This window comes from Triticum urartu, chromosome 2, assembly GCF_003073215.2.
Source record: "Triticum urartu cultivar G1812 chromosome 2, Tu2.1, whole genome shotgun sequence".
NCBI classification, from domain to species: Eukaryota; Viridiplantae; Streptophyta; class Magnoliopsida; order Poales; family Poaceae; genus Triticum; species Triticum urartu.
Window position 1 is genome coordinate 706,538,889 of NC_053023.1, and position 8,861 is coordinate 706,547,749.

Here is an 8,861-nt window from a genome sequence, read left to right on the forward strand (position 1 = left end):
TACCTGCGGCTGTGACCTGTGATTGATGGAGGAAGAGCACCATGGCGGGTGTGAGTGCAGGTGCAGCCCATCGCCATGGAAGCAAGGCCCGCACTCTCTTCATGTTTCTTCATCTACAGCTCGGAGACGATGATCACCCCTGGCTCAGCGACCGTAGCCAGGAACCATTCCAGCCGCAGCTCTCTTGAGATGGATGAGTTCTTCGCCGCCGTCGCCGAGCAGCAGCAACACCAGAGCTTCAGGGAGAAGTAAGAAGAACTCTGCTTCCTTCTCTTCTTCACTTGAACTATAAGAATGTTTTTAAAACTATATTAGCTTGAAAAATGATCTTATATTATTTACATGGGTCAATCTCGACCATCATGATGCCTAAGCTAATAAGGTTGGTTGTGTGCTCTCCTTGCAGCAGCCTGAGGGTTTCTTGTCATCGTAGGAGACTGTATGTCCGTGCGTGCAATAGCGAGGTTGATCCGGACGGCTCGGCAGCGTCACTGGCGGTGAGAACCCCCCTCCCTCCGCGGTTATGGATGAACTGGTTCGCGTGTTACCTGCTGCCTTTTGTGCTCGTGTTGCGGTGGTTAGGTTCATGAAAATTGAACTAGTTAACTATGGTAAGCGATTCTACAATTGTTTGTGGATCTGGCAGCAAGCAGTATGAACCTAGTTTAGCTGCTTCAGATAACTACTACTCTAGTTAATAATAAATACTAGGACTTTAAATCTGAAATAAAAATTACCAATATACGTATAACTTAATAACATAGAGATGTATAACATCATCCATGTGTCAACTCACTGGTCACAAGAGGCAGCAGTGTACAAACAATACCTTGCAAAGCAGACCCTGGATGATGTACACTTTTCAATGTGGCTGCCGTTATCAACCTTATTATACGCTTGTGAACTTTATTAGAATGAGGTGTGGTTTGCCAGCACCAGCAGTTCCTTTTATGCACCGGTTCAGATCACCTGTTGGATACGCTTGTGCAATCCTATTACAGTTCAAATAGAAACGCTAAACATATCATAAATGATGCACCTTTTGCATTCTTTCAGTCTTGTATTTTTAGGAAGCATTTTAAAACGACAGATCATGCAGCCCCCACATAATGTTGTCTAGCAGATTGCTTTGTTAATATATTGTTCTTCCTTTCGTAATGTTCTTGTTGCCGATAATAGGGCCTGTAGATAGCAAGTTATTTTCCTAGTGGTTACTTATGCTTATTGTGTATCACATTGAAAGAGAAAATGCACAATGAGCTTGTTTGATCTTTTCTATGCTTATGTATACTTGATCAGGACAGTCCTATTTCCTGTGATCTTTCCTATCATTTGCTAGTGTGATGCTTGAAGATGAAATTTTTTAAAACCCAAACTGGTGTGTGCTTTCATGCATCTCCAGATTATTGGTTTAGTGTACCATAGATATGTGTGATCATTTTGTTTAACTATCTTCCTTGTGTACATGTTAATTATTATTACCTTCAAAATCTGATCGATGCCTTCTTGCAATAACAATAAGCATGAGAATTTTTTTGGTAGTTTCTATGCCACTTTTCTACTCTGATATTTTCTTGTGTGCTATACCAGAATTTATAATTTCCTGAGCAATGCACATGGACGATATCTGGAGCGGTCAAGAGGATGAGCTGATTTTTGAAAAAAAGTTTGAAGAGGTATCTACTGCCCTTTTGTTTTGGTGCTCATTCTTCTTAAACTGCTGATGCTTGAGGTGGTATTAGTGTTGTTGAACTGATAGCCTTGCTATGAGCTGTTGATGTGAACCTGCAATGCAGGATGTACTGCAGGTGCATGTCCTTGTGGTACTATGAGATTTATTGGTTGTTTGGAGATGTACTGATATTGTGCCATGTATTTTATTATCTATATGATTACACATCAGTTTTACTATCAAAATATGAACTGTAGCAGTCACTATATTGGGTCGCTCTTCGGGTCACTTCTGGATGGTCTTGGTTAGAGTCTCGTTTAGATTATGGGTTGGCAAACATGAATAGTTTTACTTATTCTGTCTTCTATGAAAAGCACCTATCGTATGTCTCAGAGACAAACTTGTAAATCATGCTTTCGATAACATCATGCTCTGACACCTTGCTCTTTCCGAGCTTTTCCTGAGATGTGTACGTATGTGTCCTGCATAATAAGTTCTTGTTCATGTTTGGTTTTCTCTAAACTTTGTTTGTATGATTGAGGGCAAATTTACTTGGTTCTTTTCTCTAAACTGTGCTTGGAAAATTCGTTTTTATGATCTAAAATTGCCTTCCTGTGATGATGCAGGTGCCCAGTTTGTGCTCGCTACCGAAGGAGCTCCATGTTGAAGAAGATTGAAGACACTTGTAGAGCTACAGGGTTAACACCAGGGTACCGTATCACGTGTAGAGCTTGTATATGTTAGAGCTTATTATGTGTAGAGCTTGTAAAGTATATGTTATTTGTACAATAGGAGCTCTGTACTGAATCTGGCTGATAATATTTGGAGTATTATGTGTGTGTTTTGTTTGTGCCAATTTAAATACTGGTTATTTATTTACTGTTAAATTGAAATATGAAGAATATGAACTTGCTAGCTGGGACCCACATACCTGAACCTGACATCTGGGACCCATTTGACTAGTGGACCTTTTTTATATTACAAAAAAACTAAAACTTTCTAGTGGAAAAGGCCACGGCCCAAAAATGAGAAGGCTTAATTGTTGGGCTTGGCCCATCTACCTAGCCAAAATTAATATGAGAAAAAACACTAATATACTGAATTAATGGGCTAGGCCCATGTAGAATACCGAATTGGACCGGGCTGAATCTTGTGCCACATCAGCTTGCCACGCTGGATGCCTACGTGGCCTGGGGAGCTTGCTAGTGACCAAAACAAAACAATAGGCATATTTTGGTCGTAAACGTCTACGACCTTCTCACAGAGAAGGTCGTTAATTTCAGTTTACGACCGCCAGCTTTTGACCTTCTGTTTTTGGTCACAAAAAGGTCGCAAATGAAAAACAATGACCTTTCAGTGACCAATAGTCAAGGTCACAAGTTGACATATTTCTTGTAGTGCTTGTCCCTTTATAGGGGCGGAAGAGGCGATGCGCCTCCCCACTTGCCTGGTAAAATCGCTTATTCCCCAAACGCCATAATTGATGGCACGGTTGGGTTACCCACGTCCGTATTGATGAGAATCCCGTAATAAGGGGGACACGATCTCTGCTTTGACAAGACGTGTCAAGAAAACTGCCTCGCGATATGTGCGGTGCTGGTTGAGAAAAACGGTTCGAATAATGACCGGGCCATGACATGATGTCGTGCTGTCAAAACGTGTCAGCGGATTAGATTTGTGGAAATATTATTCTCTCTACGGTGGTGTGTGAAACTTGTTTTGCAGAGCCGGACACTATCCTTGGGTTCAAAATCTTCTATGGAGTATTCGGAGGAGGAACCCGACTTGCAGTGCCGAAGACAAATCTGCGCGCCGGACTCATCGTCATTGAAGCCTAGTTCAGGGGCTACTGAGGGAGTCCTGGATTAGGGGGTCTCCGGATAGCCGGATTATATCCTTTGGCCGGACTATTGGACTATGAAGATACAAGATTGAAGACTTCGTTCCATGTCCAGATGGGACTCTCCTTGGCGTGGAAGGCAAGCTAGGCAATACGGATATGTAGATCTCCTCCCTTGTAACCGACTCTGTGTAACCCTAGACCCCTCCGGTGTCTATATAAACTGGAGGGTTTAGTCCGTAGGACAACATACAATCATACCATAGGCTAGTTTCTAGGGTTTAGCCTCTATGATCTCGTGGTAGATCAACTCTTGTAATACTCATATCATCAAGAACAATCAAGCAGGACGTAGGGTATTACCTCCATCAAGAGGGCCCGAACCTGGGTAAACATCGTGTCCCCTTCCTCCTGTTACCATCCGCCTTAGACGCACAGTTCGGGACCCCCTACCCGAGATCCGCCGGTTTTGACACCGACACTATTCCTTAGAATAACACCTTAAGATGCAAATCAACCAAATCCCTAATGTCACCTAGATATTCCAATGTCACCGCTAATATCTGTGGGTTTGGTCATACGATAAGCATCACACAATTTCACATTCATTTATTTGATTCCCAAGGAGTGCCCCAAAATATCTATCGGAGAGTCAAGATGAGCACGTGTACCAACCCCTATGCATAGGTCCTAAAGTCACGGAACCCGCAAGTTGATCACAATAATATAACATCAAGTAACTCAATTAGATATCCCAATGTCACTATAGATATCCTCATGCAAAATACATACTAAGTGCTCTCAAATCCTTAAAGACTCAATCCGATAAGAAAACTTTAAAGGGAAAACTCAATTCATCAAGAATATAGAGAGGGGGAAAACTTCATATGATTCATCTATGTCAACAAAGCCCGCGTTACATCAAGATCGTTCCATCGCAAGAACACGAGGGAGAGAGAGAGAACACATAGCTACTGCTACATACCCTCATCCCCGAGGGAGGACTACTCCCTCCTCATCATGGTGGCCGCCGGGATGATGAAGATGGCCACCGATGATGATCCCCCCCCCCTTCGGCGGAGTGCCGGAGAAGGGCTCTAGATTGGATCTCGTGGTTCTGGAACTAGCGGCGGCTGGAACAAAATTTCGTCGACTCCCCTAGGGGTTCTGAAATATTTGGGCATTTATAGAGTGAAGAGGCGGTGCGGGAGGCCACCGAGGTGGGCACCACCCACCTGGGCGTGCATGGGCCCCCAGGCGCGCCCTGGTGGGTTGTGTCCCCCTCGGGGCACCCCCAGGTGCTTCTCTGGCCTACTAGATGTCTTCTAGTCCAAAAAAATCTCTAAAAAGTTTTGCTGCATTTAGTCCCCAAAAATGATATAAAGTTGCTATAAAATGATTGTAAAACATCCAAGAATGATAATATAACAGCATGGAACAATCAAAAATTATAGATACGTTGGAGACGTATCAGAACCCGACCTCGTAGGTTCCTTAACTCTTAAGTACATGACCCCTTAGGTTCTCGTCCACTTGATCACAAGTTGGATCACGTCTGACTCGACCAGTCGTTAGCAGCTTCTAGCAAATTGTGCCAACTCCAAGTGTCCGAGGAAGCTGGTTCAGTGAACTTGTACAACGTATTAGCTTCCATTCCTTTTGCCTCATGATATATGTTTCCAGGCTCAAGGTGAGTCGGTCATCCTTCTTATAGCCTAACCTCTTTCTTGTTCCAGTGATGTCGACCTCAAAACCAGATTATCTCATAATCCTCATCATATGGCCATGCTTATCCAGTTCTGATCACACGAGGGGCTAAAAGTATGTCTCTCCAGATCAGAGGGGCAAATCCGATCTTGCTCAACCATGTCTCATGGCATGAATCTAGACAAGATTGGAACCAGCCTTTATAACTACCAAGTTACGAAGTAGCATTCATTTGGCCAAAAGCTGGTCGGTCACCATCCCGAGTCCATGCACCGACCTCCGCTCTAGGGCATAGAATGCATGTCATACAAGAGACTAACTGATGACCAAAAATCTTTTGTGTCTCTGTTTGGGTCTGTCACCTTGTCTAGACTTGGATCCGACCAGATCTTTCCTAGTTCGTATTAGCCGGCTAGCATCCAATGACACATGGACAGTGAGACTGGGCCATCCACTATGTCATACTAGTCTATTCGACTGTGAGCTCACAGAACCCTTTCGTCTAGGGACCATTTAGAACAGTCGTCATACAATGCAGTCTCAGAAACAAGTCATGTACTTGTTGATATACATCATTACTAATGTCCAAGAACTATCTTAATCCATAATGGCATGGGAGATATCATCATACATGATTGCCTCTAGGACATATCTCAATAGTAATATCCAAAAATATTAAAATAAAAATATTTTGTAAAATATAATGTTGATTTACCATGTTTGTGATTGGATTTTATATCTGGATTTTTTGTGAATTTTGATTAAAAATCATAACCTTGTTTAAATTAATCTGAAGCCATGTTGTCTCAAATAATTTTTCTTATAGTTCAACAACAATTAAAAATATTTTTCAGCCCTATTTTGAGTATCGAAATAAGTGGAATGCAATTAATTTATAAAATAAAATAAACATACATGATATTTTTACATTGACTACTATGTATTTACTATATTTTAGGGAATTTAATAATTCCTAAAACTATTTTAGGATTTTTTTTAAAAGTCTCCTTTGAATTGTTTTCAAATATTTTTAAAACTAAAGTCATGAGGAAACAATTTTAGTATGCCCAATTATTTTACATATAATTTTCTTCAATTTTCTAGAAGTTATTTGGCAGCTATAGCCAAAATGATTTTACACATGTTTGCAAGGAAGGTCTTTAGAATTTTTTTCCTATTAAACTCCAAAATTGTGCCCCTATATTCTAGACATTGGATCAATATACAATGGCATACCTACGAGCCTCTAGCCACTTTAAAACCGGCCTAAAATGTATGCTTTAATCCTGAGTGTGTGATCTTCATCTGAGGCCGAGTGCATGGGCTACATCACCACTCATTTGTCGAAGGATGTTTTTCTTTCTGTGCCACTCGGTCCAGCTCTGACGCCCTGGATAGGTGACATCGCTTCCTAGGCCATTATCTATCTTTATTCCCCACTTAAGCCGCTCCATCACCAATCAAGTTGGGAGTACCGCATCGTCCTCCAACTTCTTCCCTTATTTATGACCAAGTCTGGGTACATCCCACATGCCCCAGCACCACATTCGCATCCCCCTTTCCTTCCTTCATTGCACCCATGTCACTATCTCCGATGTGCTATGTGGTAAGATCCAGCCATGATCCCTACCAGTGATGCATGTCCCCAATTCTTACAATAGACAGTTTTGGACCCCGACAATGTGATGTTCCTCTATGCCACGATATTAGCTCGGGGCTAACAATACGCATCAACAAACATGATGCAACCTTTTCAAGGCGCTTAAACTTTTACTATGAAAACAATGCACTAAACAACGGGTCAATATCATTCTAATTTATCCAAAAACTTTGCAAACTAATATAAAGTTAAGCTTTTTTAAATGAATCAACGCAAATCATGGACAATGGACCATCATTATAGTACTAATTATTGATTTACAAGATCAAACAGCAGAGCTCACCATGTTCATCGTTGCTGATGCCAGGATATTGTGGTAGCCATTTCTTGTGACCCGTTGTCATGGTCTCTGGAAAATTTAAAGTTAACATAAATCTTATTCGCTTTAATTTTTATGTAAAATCTAGATGTGGTAAAAGAATAGAATGGGTCGCGTTATGACCTCATAAGATTGTTTTTAAGTTCTAGATGGTTCCACAAAACTTGGGATGTAAATTGCTTTGTAATGGACGAATCACAAAGGATACATCATACCATTCAACACAAACTATGAAGTGTGTACTCCGCAAAAAAGTCTTCACCATTTCACTTATAGTTTGGACTACAACATTCTTTAACACTACTGTGCACAACTATATACCTTCCAAATATTTAACCTAAGTACTATAAAACATTTCTTATGGAACGTACTGGAATGCATTGTTCATGTCAAAGTTAACCAATTTTCTGAAATCATTTCTTATTATTTATGCATTAAATCAATTTGAGGATATTAAACAGATATAATTCAAAAACAAAACATTCACATTCACTTGTTAGTTTTTCTATAAAATTTAAATGTGGTACAAATATATTAAAATTGGCATGGCATCATATAATGGCGTCATAAAACCACCTTTAAAATATATTAAAATTGGCATGGCACCATATCACTAAACTTGGATTGTATACATATTTGTAATTTCACACAATTTACAAAAATTTGGAATCTTGAATTACAATTATTTATTAAGAACAAATTAAATCTTACTATTAACCTGCATGGAAATGCCATGAATAGATACTTGGGAAATTATGAATATTTCCATATATTATTCGTATATTTGGTGGTTCATATGAATTTGGTATAAAGAATTGTAATACTAACTTGGCTACTTCAATATATATTTTTCTGAAGAAAAAAAAAGAAATATGCAAAGAACAAAACTAGATAGTAGTTTGGGCTGGCCTCAGTTGTCTTATTGGGCCATGACCCTGTCGTCGAAAATAGAAGAGAAAAAAAGGGAGGAAGAAGGGAAAGTAAACATGGGTTTGGCCCATTTGGTGGTAAAGGGAAATGAAAGAAAAAGGAAAAGGAGAGAGAAGAGATGTGTTTTGGCCCATTAGATTTTCCTTCCTTTATGTTCCATCTTGTTATGTATTTTTCTATTTCTGAAATAACAAGATAAGGTACCTTGTATAGGACCTTACAAAAATATTTGTTTGCGGTATTCCAAATGTTTTGTACATGGAACATACTATTGTAGTGTTCATATCAAAGGTAGCATTTTTTAAAATCATTAGCTATTATTGAGGTCTTAAATGAGTGTCGAGTTAATTACTAGATATTATTCAAATTTGAACTACATGTACCTCTCTCTATAGAAAAAAGTACGTGTATCTCAAATAGGATCTGTAAATTCAAAATAAATTCATATTTTAAGTAATTATGCATCTTCTTTATATCTGATGTTTTTGGTGGTAACCCTCCTTTGGTCATGAAAAAGCACCACGCAATTGGGCATGGTAAGCTTTCTTTTGATCGAGATGAAAAGTTTAGTGCCACCGCGGGATTTAGGCCAAAATCATCATAGTAAATTTGTCATAGACCACTAGATTATTGTAGTCGTGGTGTGTTGTGGTTGTGGGTAACCTTACATGATTCTTTAGTGGGCCTGGCTTGTTGGTTCATGCATGCAACCAATCATGCCTTATGTGATCCA

General features: G+C 39.8%; 1 long non-coding RNA gene across 1 annotated transcript; it reads left to right on the forward strand.

Annotated features, from left to right (window-relative positions):
* Positions 1-1,536: 1,536 nt before the first annotated feature.
* On the forward strand, positions 1,537-2,559 carry LOC125534241. The gene is made up of 2 exons (XR_007294431.1): positions 1,537-1,676; positions 2,299-2,559. It is a non-coding gene; the product is annotated as an uncharacterized LOC125534241 (long non-coding RNA).
* The last annotated feature ends 6,302 nt before the right edge of the window (positions 2,560-8,861 follow it).